At 38.3% G+C, this 18,052-nt stretch overlaps 1 protein-coding gene and 1 long non-coding RNA gene across 3 annotated transcripts in view; one reads left to right on the plus strand and one right to left on the minus strand.

The window, feature by feature from the left end:
* LOC141458662 (uncharacterized) overlaps positions 1–18,052 on the minus strand; it is a 182,285-nt gene that overhangs the window by 139,818 nt on the left and 24,415 nt on the right. The window contains exon 2 of the long non-coding RNA XR_012461092.1: positions 17,476–17,498. This is a non-coding gene — a long non-coding RNA (uncharacterized lncRNA). The remainder of the gene's footprint in view (positions 1–17,475; positions 17,499–18,052) is intronic.
* Positions 1–18,052, plus strand: part of LOC141458656 (uncharacterized) — a 567,253-nt gene that overhangs the window by 60,137 nt on the left and 489,064 nt on the right. The gene's annotated exons all lie outside the window — the stretch shown is intronic.

Genomic DNA, 18,052 nt, shown 5'->3' on the forward strand with positions numbered 1-18,052 from the left:
CTGCTCTACAAGACGTTCCTTAGATCAGTCTAGATTACAGCTAGCTACACACAGACGAAAAGACTACAGACTTCGCAAAATAATGTACCACGAATTGCACTGAACGCCCATGCATGGTAAACTAGGAACCCCTCAAATACCTAGAGAACTGGACATTCAAGGCCATTCACACTCACATGACCTAGAGATTAGAGATGGTAGATGGGACGGGACCTATACCCCAAGGCACCGCAGCCACAGAAGACTTATTGTGCCAGTCCCTTCTTAGTTCTAGTAGGCGAACCCTCCCCTCCTAAAGAGGTCAAGGACTTTCCCTACTAGTTGTTTTTGCGCTACTATCTCCTTCGGCCTCAACGTTCCAAAGGTTTCATAGCGCAAACTTTCGATTGCAACGCAATCGAACAACAGGTGAGAGGCCGTTTCCTCCTCTTCCTGACATAATCTGCACAACGGCTCCGAGCTGATAAGCCCCACCTTGCGCAGATGCTTCTTGAACCTACCGTGCCCCGTGAATAGGCCTGTAATCAGAGTAATCTGATTTCTGCCCAAACACAGGGTCTCTTTGGATCTTTGCTTACACAGCCAAGGCATCAAAGTCTTGCTGTGTTTAACCCCAGGACACATCACCCAGTTCTTCTCGTGCTCCCTCCAGATCCAATCTCTGAGAGCCGCGCGAACCGAACCCCTGGTGATCCCCAGGACAGGCTCTGGACCGATGAAAGGAGTGTTAGCCCCATTCCTGGCCAGATAATCAGCTTTTTCATTCCCTTCAATACCCACATGACCCGGCACCCATTCCAACCGAACTTTGTTGTGCCGCGCCAGTAGTTCTAGGGCCTTCCTGCATTCCCAGACCAGGGAAGAGGTGATTCTGAAGGATACGAGAGCCTTCAGTGCAGCCTGGCTGTCCGAAAAGATGCGAATCTCCCTATTTCTAGGTTCCATCCGCAGGTTTTCCTCAGCACATATTTTAATAGCAAAAACCTCGGCCTGGAAGACTGTGGCGTATCTCCCAAGAGATCTCTCAATGAGTACCTCGGGTTTAACCCCATACACTCCAGACCCAGTCCCACAGTCCATCTTGGAGCCATCGGTAAACCAAATGCCTCCCTTCCGGTACTGATCCGTCCAGTTTACCCTCCATTCAGTCCTCGGTTTAATACACACCTGAAAAGGAGTCTCGAAACTGTATTTAGGACAGATACTGTCCCCTGCCATGTCAATAACCGGCCCAGGGTCGACCTTATCTGAAATAATCATATGGCCAATGCAGGAACTTATACGCCTCCATTGCCCATTGCTCGCCATTCTGTACGCACTGGCCCTTGCCTCCGCCTGAATAACATATTGAAGCGGAGCCAACCCCAGAAGTACCTCCAGCGCCGCAGTAGGGGTGCTACTAAAGGCCCCCGTGATCATCAGACATGCCAGTCTCTGCACCCTTGCTAGAGCCTTAATTGCCGTCTGTTGTTCAGTCTTCCTCCACCACACCACTGAACCGTAGGTGATGATAGGTATGACTGTACGTGTATAGAGCCAGTGGGTCATCTTTGGGCTAAGACCCCATGTCTTCCCACAGGTTCTAGTTATTCCACAAAGGGCCTGTTTAGCCCTTAATGTAACTCTCTCAATCTGCGCCTTCCAAGTGAGTTTGGTATCCAGGACAATGCCCAAATACTTGACCTCACCCGACACATGACCTAACTAACAGACAAACAATCCTTCAAACACTGCCATCTACATCTCATCACCACCTTGGCGAGCCCCTGCAGCTCTAAGAAGACTAAAACCAAAACTGTATCAAGATCTTTGAAGAACTGAACTCCATTTGGAATCATTATGTGCGCTGGCCCATATTCAATGTAAATTTATTCTTAGGAATAGAGAAATATAGTGAGTACACTTTATACTATCCCAGAATTGATTTATGATTGTGAATGTCCTGGTTTGTGTGAATGTTTTTATTAGGATATGAATATTTATTAGCGTGATTGTGAATGCATTGACTAACCGTGCAAAAAGTAAGCGTATTTAGTAACTAAGCGAGCATAATAACCGCAAGGTTCATTGCTCAATGTAATAATAAAATAAATAAAAGATTGCGGTAACAGAACTCAACTGAGAGTTTAAGCAAGCAGTAATAACACGCATGCGCTCTAAAATTAAATAAATACTAATAATATTTTGAAATTTAAAAAATAAAGATAGAATTTTCAGCAGATGAAACAGCTTGTCTCTGCCTAAAAGAGCTTTACTTTTCATCTCGTGCACAGGAAGGCGGCCATTGAAAAACGAATTGCCACTACAAAAAGTTGGAAGTCCAAACTGTTTGGTATGTCAAGGTCTTCCTCTTTAAACTGTTTCACTTGCTGACATAGTATTCTCTTTCCATTTTATTTGTCGGCTCTATAATTATTTTTTATATAGTAATATTTTATCTTTTATTAAGATAATACAATATGCATTTATTTTTAATCTTTTAAGTGCTATCGAACAAGGGATTATTTCTACTTTCTGTTACAGTACAAGGTTAGGAAAGTAATCAGGTCGTAACGAATTTCACTTTTCAAAATTCTGTTTTTCGAAGTGTAAATTTTCCTTCCGGAAGTGCACCTTTACTGAGTCAATTGTTCCTTCTTTTTCTTTATGATGTTCCCAAAAATCAGCTCCCGCAATTTTATTTTTAAACTTGGGATGTTTATTACTCAATAAGTAGATCTAAAACTTTTATATGGAAATAATTTTCTGTTAAAATTCGATTAAGTAAATTTATAAGAAATTGATAGATTTAAGATTTTGGGCTGATTCTGATGGTCTAGTGGTTATGAAGCGTGGTTTTGTAAGTGGGAGATCCCCAGTTGAAATCCCGGGTTTGGCTATTTTTTTGATTTGTTAGTAAAAATATTAATAGAAAACTATGTGCTTCTGCCACCGTTCAAGATAATTAATTATTGAACGTTAAGTCTTGCCTGAAAAAAAATAGGCAATTACTTTACTTTTTAGACTTATGCCCTATTAGATCAGAAAGCAGGACGAGACCTAAACCCCTCGGCACCGCAGCCACAAGAGGCTTATTGTGCCTTCCCCTTTGGATCTAGTAGACGAAACCTGCCCTATTTAAGAGGTTGAGGACTTTCCCTACTAGTTCTTTTTGCGTTACTATCTCCTTTGGTCTCAAAGATCCAAAGGTTTCATAGCGCAAACGCTCCATTGCAACGCAATCGAATAACAGGTGAGAGGCTGTTTCCTCCTCTTCCTGCACAACAGTTCTGAGCTAATAAGCCCCCACCTTGTACAGGTGCTTTCTGAACCTACCTTACCCCGACAGAAGGCCTGTGATCAGAGTAATCTGATTTCCACCCAAGCCCAGAGTCACTTTGGCTCTTTGTTTATACAGCCAAGGCATCATCTTGCTTATCCGTGGTACACGGACGGCCCCCCGGATGGGGGAGCGGGAGTGTACGGGGTGAAGCCGAAATTTAGGTTTTCGGTTAGCCTAGGAAAACTAGCAACGGTTTTTCAGGCTGAGCTAGCTGCAATTAGATTCTGTGCTGCTGAGATTAACGGGCGAGGAATTATTAATTCTAAGGTCGTAATTTTCTCGGATAGTCAGGCTGCTCTACGAGCTATTAGTTACTACCAGGTCAATTCAAAGCAGGTTTGGGACTGTCTGGGTGCCCTAAAGGAAATTAGTGACCAAAATTAGGTCTATCTGGTTTGGGTACCTGGTCATTTAGGAAATAAGGGAAACGAAGTGGCAGATTTATTGGCCAGGGAAGGCTCTGCGGGACACTTCGTTGGCCCGGAGCCCTATTTTGGAGTCTCGCAAGTGTCTTAAGATTGCGCCCATTAAACTATGGGTGCAGACTAGGTCTCAGGAGTGGTGGCTTGCTATAGGGCGGAGACCGGCGAAGGAGTTCATTAGAGGCTATTCGCCAAGGCTGACAGCAGAATTAATCCTTCCTGGCCGTGGGGCTATAAGGATAATTGTAGGCCTCGTATTAACCGGCCACTGCAGGATCAGAAAACACATGCATCACATGGGCCTGGCAGATGACAGCCTTTGTAGGTTCTGTCAGAAAGAGGAGGAAACGGCACTGCACGTATTGTGTCAGTGCGAGGGGCTTGTCTGGCTAAGGATGTTACTTCTCGGGGAGGATAAAAACCAAGGCCTGTGAGCTTTACCCAGGAGTCGCTCTTCAAAATTAAGAGTCCGATTAAACGGACGGTTCTGGAGGGCGAGCTCTAGAGTATAGATCCGAATGGATCGCAGTGGCGTAGGCCTTAAGGGCCGCCCTATTAGAATCTTAATCTTAATCTTGCCGTGTTTGACCCCAGTACACATCACCCAGTTCTATTCATGCTCTCTCTAGATCCAATCTCTTGAGAGCCGCACGACTACACTCTTGGTGACCCCCAGGGCTGGTTCCCGGCCAAGGAGTTTTAACTCCGTTCCTGGCCAGCTTATCAGCTGTTTCATTCCCCTTGATCCACACATGACCCGGAACCGATTCCAAAGACACTTTGGGCTACGACCTATTAACAGTAATTCAATTTGTAATATACATTGTATTTTTTAGCAATATTTACATTTTTAGCCATTTTTTGTTTTTTTTAAATTTTCGCAACTGGTGACTTTAAAGTGAATTTTATTATTTCTTACAAAACTATATAAAAAACTACGCGAATTACGATAGGAAAACGTGGTGTAATTTTTCGCGCCAGATTTGTTTTTAATTACAGATTACGTAATATTTCAATCACTGAACGAAGCGTTAAAATTCCCTCAAGGAGGCCTTGGTAGTGTAGTTAACGTATAAACGGGCACCATCTGCGGAATGTTTTACTGGTTGTTGTTAAAAAGACTGGTTTTTACTTCTGTGAATTACAGTTCTTGTGTAAACTATAATCTAGTTTTAAAATAATGTATTTAATAAATTTTTATCCAGGTTTAGTTTTAGTATCTTTTTTTTTAAATGTTCTTTAAAAGATTTCATTGCCTTGGCCGTCGAATATCAAATACAGAGCAAGGAGTGGGACAGACGAACTGAGACAGAAAGTGTATCCGGTTTTTTACATTAATCACTTTGCCGACTACATCCTGTAGTTCTTAAAAACTTGGTCGTGATACACATTTACTGGCAGAGATCTTTTTATTTTATTTTTGTCCCAGTATTTTTATTTGGATTCTTTTTAGACTAAATATTATATAGATTTTCTTTTATTTTAATTTTTATATTATTTTAAATTAATACTCTCATATTTTTAAGTAAATTTAATTTAATTTATTCGCCTTCACGATTGTTATTATTGTTTTGCTTGTCATCGATTTTCAGATTAAATTGAATCAACTTTGACTTTATCCATCTCGCCCTACACTAGCTGACTCTAACTTGATTTTTCACTTAATTGAAGTCGAATTAGGTCCTCTCCTCTTTGCGTAGATTGCAATGAGGAGGAGGATTTCAAACATGTAATAATGATATGTCCACGTTATGTGGTAGAAAGGAAACGAATGTTTGACGATATATACAGGTATTTAGATGCACCATTTCGCTACGAAGACATAATATTCTCCACCAACATCTATGTGTTTAAATCTGCAGTAGAGCTAGCAATGAAATATGAATGTATTTAAAAGCTATAGCCGAATTAGAATGAATGGAAGAAAATGCTTAGAGAAGGATTACGGTGATTTTAATTTTGGTTAAGCTATAAGGATGGCAGGAGCACAGAGTGCTGCTCCATCCATTAGCAGTAGTTTATGTAAATAGCGGTATATAGTAGAATGATGAATGTGTGAAGCGAATGTATTTGTAGGTAAGAATGGAGAGTGAGTGATATTCTAGTGATAAGCACCTAGACGATGCTGGCTGTATGGCAAAAGCCAATGCCAAAAAAAGAAAACAAAAAAAAAGATTAGATTATCCGGATGGGACCTATGCCCCACGGCACCGCAGCCACAAGAGGCTTATTGTGGCCTCCGTCTTTGAATCTAGTAGACGAAACCAACCCTATTGAGGAGGTTGAGGACTTTCACTACTAGTTCTTTTTGCGCTACTATCTCCTTTGGGCTTAAAGTTCCAAAGGTTTCTTAGTGCAACCGCTCGATCGAGTGAGTGATATTCTAGTGATAAGCACCTAGACGATGCTGGCTGTATGGCGGAAGCCAATGCCAAAAAAAAAAAAAAAAAAAAAAAAAAGTCGAATTCTCTACACTAAACTGATTAATCTATCTCTACGTCGGGTAAAATCAAAGACGTTATCAATTACTGTGCATCTAACCGCATTTTCAACTATCGGAACCAAATTTCACTTGAATTAAAAAAAACTAAAATTTCACTTGATATTCAATATCATAATTACATCTCTTTTTTTTCTGTTCCAGGTAAAAAACTAACAACAGAACTTTTAACTTATTAAAAATCATCTGAGGTGAGTTTTTTTAAAAAATTCATTTTAATTTCACCTTTGCCTAATCATTACTTCAAAATTGTAAGCACCATCAGGGTGCATCAGGGTTCAAAATTCAAATGCACCCGTTCAAAGTCTTTTTAACCAAACTTTAATTGAAAAGAATGCTCCCCTAATTATCTGTTAATATTTACATCCAAACTTGAGGGCGTGGACAAGGCGAACCTTGGTTAGATGTTAACTAAATGATGAATTGGAGGACTGCTATCTACCGCCCTGGTTGTTTATATGATGGATCGTTAAATGAACCAAACTCACTACTTAGACAACTCATTGCTTTTATCTTAGTGAAGCTTCACTATAACGACAAAATCTATGAAGATGTTCGCCGTTGTGTGGTAGGAGAGAGGTAGCGTGTTTGCAAAGTTGTGGTTAATCGAATTACCTTCCATAGTTTTGTAGTGCTGCCCGCCGTTATGTTTCCTATGACTGTTAGTTTTAAAAATAATAAGACTAAACCAGTTTTTAGACACAAGAGAGATCGTAAAAAACATTATTACTACTTTATTTTTTCTAGTCCGAGCTATGATACGAACTTGTAGGCGCCACGGTATCCGATAGGTGAGGCCCGTGAAGCTAAGATGTATTGTTGGTTTAGTGGGTTCGATTTCCCTGGTCTAGGCCTTGAATTTTATTTAATGGTTATGGTTAGTATGAGAACATTTATAGTAAAGCATGTTAGGCGGTTATAGGCTAGACCCGCAATGCAAAGATGTATTGTTGGTTTAGTGGGTTCAATTCCCCGGTCTAAGCTTTGTAATTTAATGGTTAATATGAAAAATTTATAGTAAAGTATGTTAGGCGGTTATAGGCTAGACCCGCAATGCTAAGATGTATTGTTGGTTTAGTGGGTTCAATTCCCCGGTCTAAGCTTTGTAATTTAATGGTTAATATGAAAAATTTATAGTAAAATATGTTAGGCGGTTATAGGCTAGACCCGCAATGCTAAGATGTATTGTTGGTTTAGTGGGTTCAATTCCCCGGTCTAAGCTTTGTAATTTAATGGTTAATATGAAAAATTTATAGTAAAATATGTTAGGCGGTTATAGGCTAGACCCGCAATGCTAAGATGTATTGTTGGTTTAGTGGGTTCAATTCCCCGGTCTAAGCTTTGTAATTTAATGGTTAATATGAAAAATTTATAGTAAAATATGTTAGGCGGTTATAGGCTAGACCCGCAATGCTAAGATGTATTGTTGGTTTAGTGGATTCAATTCCCCGGTCTAAGCTTTGTAATTTAATGGTTAATATGAAAAATTTATAGTAAAATATGTTAGGCGGTTATAGGCTAGACCCGCAATGCTAAGATGTATTGTTGGTTTAGTGGGTTCAATTCCCCGGTCTAAGCTTTGTAATTTAATGGTTAATATGAAAAATTTATAGTAAAATATGTTAGGCGGTTATAGGCTAGACCCGCAATGCTAAGATGTATTGTTGGTTTAGTGGGTTCAATTCCCCGGTCTAAGCTTTGTAATTTAATGGTTAATATGAAAAATTTATAGTAAAATATGTTAGGCGGTTATAGGCTAGACCCGCAATGCTAAGATGTATTGTTGGTTTAATGGGTTCAATTCCCCGGTCTAAGCTTTGTAATTTAATGGTTAATATGAAAAATTTATACTAAAATATGTTAGGCGGTTATAGGCTAGACCCGCAATGCTAAGATGTATTGTTGGTTTAGTGGGTTCAATTCCCCGGTCTAAGCTTTGTAATTTAATGGTTAATATGAAAAATTTATAGTAAAATATGTTAGGCGGTTATAGGCTAGACCCGCAATGCTAAGATGTATTGTTGGTTTAGTGGGTTCAATTCCCCGGTCTAAGCTTTGTAATTTAATGGTTAATATGAAAAATTTATAGTAAAGTATGTTAGGCGGTTATAGGCTAGACCCGCAATGCTAAGATGTATTGTTGGTTTAGTGGGTTCAATTCCCCGGTCTAAGCTTTGTAATTTAATGGTTAATATGAAAAATTTATAGTAAAATATGTTAGGCGGTTATAGGCTAGACCCGCAATGCTAAGATGTATTGTTGGTTTAGTGGGTTCAATTCCCCGGTCTAAGCTTTGTAATTTAATGGTTAATATGAAAAATTTATAGTAAAATATGTTAGGCGGTTATAGGCTAGACCCGCAATGCTAAGATGTATTGTTGGTTTAGTGGGTTCAATTCCCCGGTCTAAGCTTTGTAATTTAATGGTTAATATGAAAAATTTATAGTAAAATATGTTAGGCGGTTATAGGCTAGACCCGCAATGCTAAGATGTATTGTTGGTTTAGTGGGTTCAATTCCCCGGTCTAAGCTTTGTAATTTAATGGTTAATATGAAAAATTTATAGTAAAATATGTTAGGCGGTTATAGGCTAGACCCGCAATGCTAAGATGTATTGTTGGTTTAGTGGGTTCAATTCCCCGGTCTAAGCTTTGTAATTTAATGGTTAATATGAAAAATTTATAGTAAAATATGTTAGGCGGTTATAGGCTAGACCCGCAATGCTAAGATGTATTGTTGGTTTAGTGGGTTCAATTCCCCGGTCTAAGCTTTGTAATTTAATGGTTAATATGAAAAATTTATAGTAAAGTATGTTAGGCGGTTATAGGCTAGACCCGCAATGCTAAGATGTATTGTTGGTTTAGTGGGTTCAATTCCCCGGTCTAAGCTTTGTAATTTAATGGTTAATATGAAAAATTTATAGTAAAATATGTTAGGCGGTTATAGGCTAGACCCGCAATGCTAAGATGTATTGTTGGTTTAGTGGGTTCAATTCCCCGGTCTAAGCTTTGTAATTTAATGGTTAATATGAAAAATTTATAGTAAAGTATGTTAGGCGGTTATAGGCTAGACCCGCAATGCTAAGATGTATTGTTGGTTTAGTGGGTTCAATTCCCCGGTCTAAGCTTTGTAATTTAATGGTTAATATGAAAAATTTATAGTAAAGTATGTTAGGCGGTTATAGGCTAGACCCGCAATGCTAAGATGTATTGTTGGTTTAGTGGGTTCAATTCCCCGGTCTAAGCTTTGTAATTTAATGGTTAATATGAAAAATTTATAGTAAAGTATGTTAGGCGGTTATAGGCTAGACCCGCAATGCTAAGATGTATTGTTGGTTTAGTAGGTTCAATTCCCCGGTCTAAGCTTTGTAATTTAATGGTTAATATGAAAAATTTATAGTAAAATATGTTAGGCGGTTATAGGCTAGACCCGCAATGCTAAGATGTATTGTTGGTTTAGTGGGTTCAATTCCCCGGTCTAAGCTTTGTAATTTAATGGTTAATATGAAAAATTTATAGTAAAGTATGTTAGGCGGTTATAGGCTAGACCCGCAATGCTAAGATGTATTGTTGGTTTAGTGGGTTCAATTCCCCGGTCTAAGCTTTGTAATTTAATGGTTAATATGAAAAATTTATAGTAAAATATGTTAGGCGGTTATAGGCTAGACCCGCAATGCTAAGATGTATTGTTGGTTTAGTGGGTTCAATTCCCCGGTCTAAGCTTTGTAATTTAATGGTTAATATGAAAAATTTATAGTAAAGTATGTTAGGCGGTTATAGGCTAGACCCGCAATGCTAAGATGTATTGTTGGTTTAGTGGGTTCAATTCCCCGGTCTAAGCTTTGTAATTTAATGGTTAATATGAAAAATTTATAGTAAAGTATGTTAGGCGGTTATAGGCTAGACCCGCAATGCTAAGATGTATTGTTGGTTTAGTGGGTTCAATTCCCCGGTCTAAGCTTTGTAATTTAATGGTTAATATGAAAAATTTATAGTAAAGTATGTTAGGCGGTTATAGGCTAGACCCGCAATGCTAAGATGTATTGTTGGTTTAGTGGGTTCAATTCCCCGGTCTAAGCTTTGTAATTTAATGGTTAATATGAAAAATTTATAGTAAAGTATGTTAGGCGGTTATAGGCTAGACCCGCAATGCTAAGATGTATTGTTGGTTTAGTGGGTTCAATTCCCCGGTCTAAGCTTTGTAATTTAATGGTTAATATGAAAAATTTATAGTAAAGTATGTTAGGCGGTTATAGGCTAGACCCGCAATGCTAAGATGTATTGTTGGTTTAGTGGGTTCAATTCCCCGGTCTAAGCTTTGTAATTTAATGGTTAATATGAAAAATTTATAGTAAAGTATGTTAGGCGGTTATAGGCTAGACCCGCAATGCTAAGATGTATTGTTGGTTTAGTGGGTTCAATTCCCCGGTCTAAGCTTTGTAATTTAATGGTTAATATGAAAAATTTATAGTAAAGTATGTTAGGCGGTTATAGGCTAGACCCGCAATGCTAAGATGTATTGTTGGTTTAGTGGGTTCAATTCCCCGGTCTAAGCTTTGTAATTTAATGGTTAATATGAAAAATTTATAGTAAAGTATGTTAGGCGGTTATAGGCTAGACCCGCAATGCTAAGATGTATTGTTGGTTTAGTGGGTTCAATTCCCCGGTCTAAGCTTTGTAATTTAATGGTTAATATGAAAAATTTATAGTAAAGTATGTTAGGCGGTTATAGGCTAGACCCGCAATGCTAAGATGTATTGTTGGTTTAGTGGGTTCAATTCCCCGGTCTAAGCTTTGTAATTTAATGGTTAATATGAAAAATTTATAGTAAAGTATGTTAGGCGGTTATAGGCTAGACCCGCAATGCTAAGATGTATTGTTGGTTTAGTGGGTTCAATTCCCCGGTCTAAGCTTTGTAATTTAATGGTTAATATGAAAAATTTATAGTAAAGTATGTTAGGCGGTTATAGGCTAGACCCGCAATGCTAAGATGTATTGTTGGTTTAGTGGGTTCAATTCCCCGGTCTAAGCTTTGTAATTTAATGGTTAATATGAAAAATTTATAGTAAAATATGTTAGGCGGTTATAGGCTAGACCCGCAATGCTAAGATGTATTGTTGGTTTAGTGGGTTCAATTCCCCGGTCTAAGCTTTGTAATTTAATGGTTAATATGAAAAATTTATAGTAAAATATGTTAGGCGGTTATAGGCTAGACCCGCAATGCTAAGATGTATTGTTGGTTTAGTGGGTTCAATTCCCCGGTCTAAGCTTTGTAATTTAATGGTTAATATGAAAAATTTATAGTAAAATATGTTAGGCGGTTATAGGCTAGACCCGCAATGCTAAGATGTATTGTTGGTTTAGTGGGTTCAATTTCCCGGTCTAAGCTTTGTAATTTAATGGTTAATATGAAAAATTTATAGTAAAGTATTGTAAAGTTTTTCTAAAAAAAAAAAATTTACTTACACAACTAGTGCCTGCCACTAGTTATTTTAATATGTGGGTTTGATTAAATAATAAAACTCGCTAAAGTTTGTAAGTAATAACCTGATTTATTCACACATTAACATTAACTAACATTAACATTTACTAGCAACTAACGCTATTCATTACAGTCACCATTTACAACAGTCACAACAGTTTACTGTTACTTACTCACTTCGTAACGCCACAAAACTGTTCCCCGACTGACCACTGGTCCGCACTGCACCGAATTGCACTAGTCTCAGCTGCACTAACACAGCTCTACTCATCAACTGACTAATTGCCCAACTAGCTACCACTGAAGCACTCCGCAACACTGACTCTCCAAGACTAACTCATAAACTTGACTAATAACTATAAACTCTAATAACTCCTTAAAACTTGCTTGAAACTCGATTAACACTATGATTGAAACTCAATTGAAACACTCACTTCTCCAGCTGTGTCGGCCTCCTTTTAACTGCGTGCCTCCCTCCAACTGGGACTGCCCTCCTCCAACTCTCTGAGCATAAGTTTCCACGCCCTCCTGACGTTCATTGGTTGGAAAACACATACCGCCACCACCTCAGCTGTGAGCCGCCTCCTCCCATTCTCTGTCTCTCTCCAACTCCGTCTGTCTCACTCTCACCTGTCAATCACTGGCTAGGAAACACATATGCCACCACCCCAACTGAGGCCTTTCTCTTAGCTGGCTTTTACACAGGTCACTAACTCCTTGAACAATCTAGCCCTTTCCTTCCTAGGTCAGGTATAGACTGGCCCTTTTGTCTACACAGTGGTGGCCTGTTACCGGCTTTAGTCGCTTAACCCCTAGAACAATCTAGGCCTTTCTTTTCTGCCACAAGTAGATACCGCCCCTTTTGTTTATGCAGTGGCGGCCTGTTACTGACTTTGGTCGTTCAACCTCTAGAATAATCTCGGCCTTTCTTCTCCGCCCATGTCAACTTCGTTACAGTATGTATGTTAGTCGCCCCCGTCCGCGACACCTAATTGGTAGCTGGATGTAAAGCTCCTCTGACGAAATAAGCATTTCTTTATTTTATTTTTTAAAAGGATTTCACCAGATATTATACGTAGAAGCGAAAACCATTCTGACTTGTCGAATTCGTTGGGGCTATTTACTGAAATCAAGATGCTCTGTCTCTGTTAGTTTAGAAGTTATTGATATTTCTTTTAGTGGCCTCTATCCAGGTTACTGGTTGGATACCAAAGCTGGACGTTAAGGTTTTTATTTATATTTCATTTTATCTTGGCAAACTGGACTACACGAGTATTATTTCCTCTACTCTCACTTGACTCCAAAATGACATGTGACCAACAAACTACTCCTCTACAAGGTGCTCATCAGGTCACAATGTTACTCTACGCCTGCTCCGCCTTGAGCCTGGACTTGGGCAACATCAAGAAACTCAAAACAACGAAAAACAAATTTCTCAGACTTAGCGACAGACTCTCCTCGATGCAGTAAAATTGGACTCACTCCACGAGACTGCATCCATCATATCCCTGTACAATCCTATATCCAAAACTATCAAGCTCAAACTCCTTTCCATCCTAGACAGTCATCCTAACCCTCTCTGCCGCGACAGAGCCTCCTACAGATCATTCTATTCCCTACAGGACACAAAAGAATAAAACACATCCTTCTCTAACTTTGTACACCAGTTGCAGGTTTTCCCTTTCTTTTTTTCACCTGCATTCTTATCCTGCTGACCTTTCTTATATTACTTTTATGAAGGTTACAATGTTCTGTACATTAACACTTCGTGTATTTATTTTTGTCTATATTTTTATTGAAATAATGATTTTATTCTATTCTGTTCTATTCCAAAATCTATTCTATTTCCTTGGTTAAAAACCACATATGTATATTTGGTGAAAAAGTTATATTATTCTGGGTCGAAGATTTTTTTTGGACAGTTCAACAGTATCTTTTGAAACAGAATTTTAATTTCATTTTGTGGGAGAATTTCATTTTGGTAGAAAGATTTGAACTTGAGACAGGATGCTTTCAGTAAGCAGTTACTTAATTTTCTTTTAAGCTTTCAACTTTCTGATATATTTTCGAAAATTTTGTACTTTGTAACTTCTGTTTACGCATATCCTTCGATTTAAGATATAAGAAAAATTCTGAAGCACCCTCTACCCTCAAGATAAACCCAATTTTCATGTAATTGAAGTAATAAATTCTTTATACTTTATTAATATGCTAATAAGGAGTCGAAACATGGACTAATGGAGTTGATAAATCTGAATCAGAAATTAATAAAAATAAATTCTAAAAAAACAAACTCTGTTAAAAAAAACAAAGACTTATGTAAATATTTAATGGACAGAATGAAATATGTAGAAGATAAAAAAAAAAGAACAACCTTTACGAGAAGTAGGGAGAATAGTTTGCATATTTTCTAGAAGGCTGTGGGATGTTGTCATCAATTAGATAATTCTGTGGCCAAGGTGATTATTATCAGTCAGTCGCCTGTGACTCTAAACACGCTGCGCATTATTACGCACGTTACAACATTACTTATTGTCAAGGACAAATTAAAATCTCTTTAAAATCAATGCCTTTATTATAATTAATTTATAATTTAAGCCATTAAATCCTACCGACCAATCTGCTTACTACCACTTCTTTCCAAAATCCTCGAAAAGCTACTTCTTAAAAGACTTTATCCTTTAGTGTCAGAACAAAATATGATTCCGGATCATAAATTCGGATTTCGGAGACATCACTCAACTTCTCACCAGGTGATTCGCGTTGTAGACACTATTGCTACCTCCCTCGAGCGAAAGCAGTATTGCCCGAGTGTTTTCCTTGACGTCGCTCAGGCGTTCGACAGGGTGTGGTACGAGGGACTACTGTTTAAGCTGAGAGAGATTCTTCCTCATACTTACAACCTCATCCTCAAATCTTACCTAAAAGATTGATATTTCAGAGTCAACTGTGGAGCAGCAGACTCTGATATCCGTCTAGCTCGAGCTGGTGTTCCTCAGGGTAGTGTCCTAGGTCCTATTCTTTACTCCTTGTATACAGCAGACATACCTCAACAGCCAAACACCATCCTCTCCACCTTTGCTGACAATTCTGCAATCTTATCTCCTCATTCCGATCCCCTTATCGCTACACGAACTCTACAAACACACATCAACCACTTACAGGACTGGCTTTTCAAATGGAGAATCAAAACCAACGTTACGAAGTCTAAGTTTATAGTAATTACTCTCAGACGGAAAATCCTACCTCCTGTCATCTTGAACCAAACTCCTATACCAGCTGTGGACAAAGTACGCTACCTTGGACTGCACCTAGACAAACGGTTGACATGGAATCCCCATACTAGACTGAAAAGACAAGAACCTAACCCAATGCTACAAACTTCTCGCCAGACTACTTGACAAACGTTCGAAACTTAACCTACAAAACAAAAGACTCTTATATCTAATGTTACTGCGACCCATTTGGTCATACGGCATCGAAGTATGGGGATCTACTAAGCGTTCCAACTCACTACGCCTCCAGGCATTACAGTCAAAAATACTTTGAAAACTTCTTAACGCTCCGTTCTATGTATCTAACCTCACTATCCATAATGACCTCAAAATCCCTTTCATTACAGATCTTGCTAACACTCGTTTCTTCAAATTTCATTCCTCTACAGCAGCTCATCCTAACTCTCTCATAGAACACCTATCTTCCTCCACATTACCAGGTAATCCTCTAAGGAGATTGAAGAGAAGATGGCCTCGTGATCTTCTCTTATCTTAAGCACGTTACTGGAGTGACACCACTGGGTGCCTTCTCCACTCATGATTTCCTTTGATTTCTTTTTTCTTTTTGCTTGTTGCAACAACTGTTGCAGTGGTAAATTGCAATAAAAGATTTAAAAAAAAAAAGCCATTAAAAATTCAAATTTAATGTATTAAGTTTAAATGAAATTGTAGGGAGATGTTTGCGACTAAATCTTAAAAAATACGGAAAATTCAATTTGGTAAAGTGGCACTTTCGTGCAGCCGATTTGGATATATTCTACACATAAGTCAGTACGATAAACGGTAATGGCATTTTAGAGGTAAGTAAAACCTAGAAGTGCCCTTCATCGAATTTCCCTGGCAATATGTAGGGTAAAGTCGGGTGAGAGATGGCCAACAGCCGAAATTTAACCGAAATGTCGTCCGACGGCGCTGTGTGACCTCTCCAGTGATGAACCTTCATGTCTGATTACAGTGAGTTCATTTTGGTCTGCGCCAAAGCGTTATTAATTAACACAGAGAATAAAAACATTATCGCCTCAACAAAAAATGTTTTTGATAGTTGCATATTGCGTGCTGCAGCGAATGTATTTGTCGAAATTTTAATGTTGTTTTTTACATATTAGGAAAGTACAGTATACATTAATGAATCCTAACTTCTAAAACTGTCAAAAAGTACGCGTTGAGTTATGTTTATCATGTTGGCCATCTCTTCCTAGCATTCGGGACAGATGGCCATACCAACAGTAGGGATAGATGGCCAATTATTTTTACTTTTTTTCTATTATAGTTTGGCTCAGCATAAAAGACAGAACACTAACCGCGGAAATTATACAGAAAAAAAATTAAGATCGTATTGACCCCACACCCAAAACTGTCGTCTCTGCAAGAAAACGAGCCAAGTCTGTTGTCACTTTATTAACTACTCTCGAGCACATTGCTGTTGTGAAAAACAAAGTTGCAAAGAGATCCAAACCAACAAGAAATACCATCCCCAAAGAGATAATTCTGAAAGAAAGGATTGTCCGAAAAAGAAAACGCTCACCTTCCCCAAGTTCCGATGAAGAGGACGAAACAGGAATCGAATTTGAAGAGGAAAGTGATGCCATTTTTAGAAATCGATGAAACTGAATGTACAGGATATGGGGAAAGCTACAACAAGACCAGGAAAAAAAGATTGGTTGGAATGCACAATATGCCGGAAGTGTTCCACGAAAATTGCTCTTCTTTTGCATACGCTTGCCAAAATTGTAGTAGAAGCGCATTTAAAAAGAAGAAGAATAAGTAAATATTACGTAACCATTCATTGTTTTCTGTTATTTTTACGTTTTACTAGCGCAATTTCATTTACAACATATGGCCATCTCTCCCAAGTTGCACTGGCCAACTCACCCAACCCAGTGGGGATAGATGGCCAATTGCTACTTATCTTTTGTAAGAATAAAAAAATGTTTCCCTTAGCATTTTTTCTGAAATTTTTTCCTTATCTTATGTTTTTGTGAGCGTACGAGGTTTCCAAAAATAATAATAAAGTAAGCCTAGCCCTTACCAAAAATTTGCAGGCATCCTCCAAATAAAATGGTGGCCATCTCACCCTACTTTACCCTACCATGTATGAAATTAATTGTACTGTATGAGCAATGAATTAATGTGCAGGTTTGAGTCGGTATACACCAAAAACATTAGTGGCCGGAAGTACAGCTGTGTTTCTACAAGTCAACCAATAGAAAACCGGTTTATTTAAACATTTCATGTTCATACTTATAAATAAAGCGTTTATTTCTAGATTAAAGAACATTTGATCAAAAGAGAAAAGATGAAAGTAACATAATTTAAACTTTTAAAGCTTAAGTTTGATTTTTTTTTAAAAAAAAACTCGTTCCTAGGTTAGTAAAGAGTAAGTTTGATCAAACTAAAAAGAAAACGTAAAGTTTTGCTTATTCAACTCATTATTTGTAATTGAAAAAAAAATAGTTACATAAAATTCTTGACTTACCAGTCTTCTCAACTAGTTTCAACCTGTAAATAGAAAAAAATGCATGTAAATAACTTTAAATAGCAGTTAAATGCACACTTTAATGTAACAATTTAAATGTCCTGCAAATAGGTCTTAAACCTGTTTATAAATTTAGTAAAAAATTCTAGAAATCTCACTGGTTGACCGATTTTCTAAAAAAGAATACCTGATTTTTTACTACGAGGGTCGTTTGAAAAGTCCGTGCAAAGTCAGAGAGACGGAAATACTGGCGCGTATCGAGGTTATGTTTAGTTAGTAGCATCTCTTGGAAAAACACACCAAGTTTCAGCCAGATCGGTCTATTTCTTTGTGTTTGGCATTCGTTTGAATCGAGGAAGTCGAGTGATTTTCAAATCGTGTGAAGTGTTGCAAGGACGGTTTGCAGCTGTTCCAGAAGAATCCGCAGGACTTTAAGCGTCGTTTCGTCACTGTGGATGAAACATGGATACATCACTACACTCCTGAGACCAAAGAACAATCTAAACAATGGGTTACCAAGGGGGGAATCTGCGCCAAAAAAGGCGAAGACCGTTCCTTCGGCCGGAAAGATTATGGC

Source organism: Rhodnius prolixus, unplaced genomic scaffold (genome assembly GCF_049639745.1).
Source record: "Rhodnius prolixus isolate KJV_2025 unplaced genomic scaffold, Rpr scaffold_5, whole genome shotgun sequence".
NCBI classification, from domain to species: Eukaryota; Metazoa; Arthropoda; class Insecta; order Hemiptera; family Reduviidae; genus Rhodnius; species Rhodnius prolixus.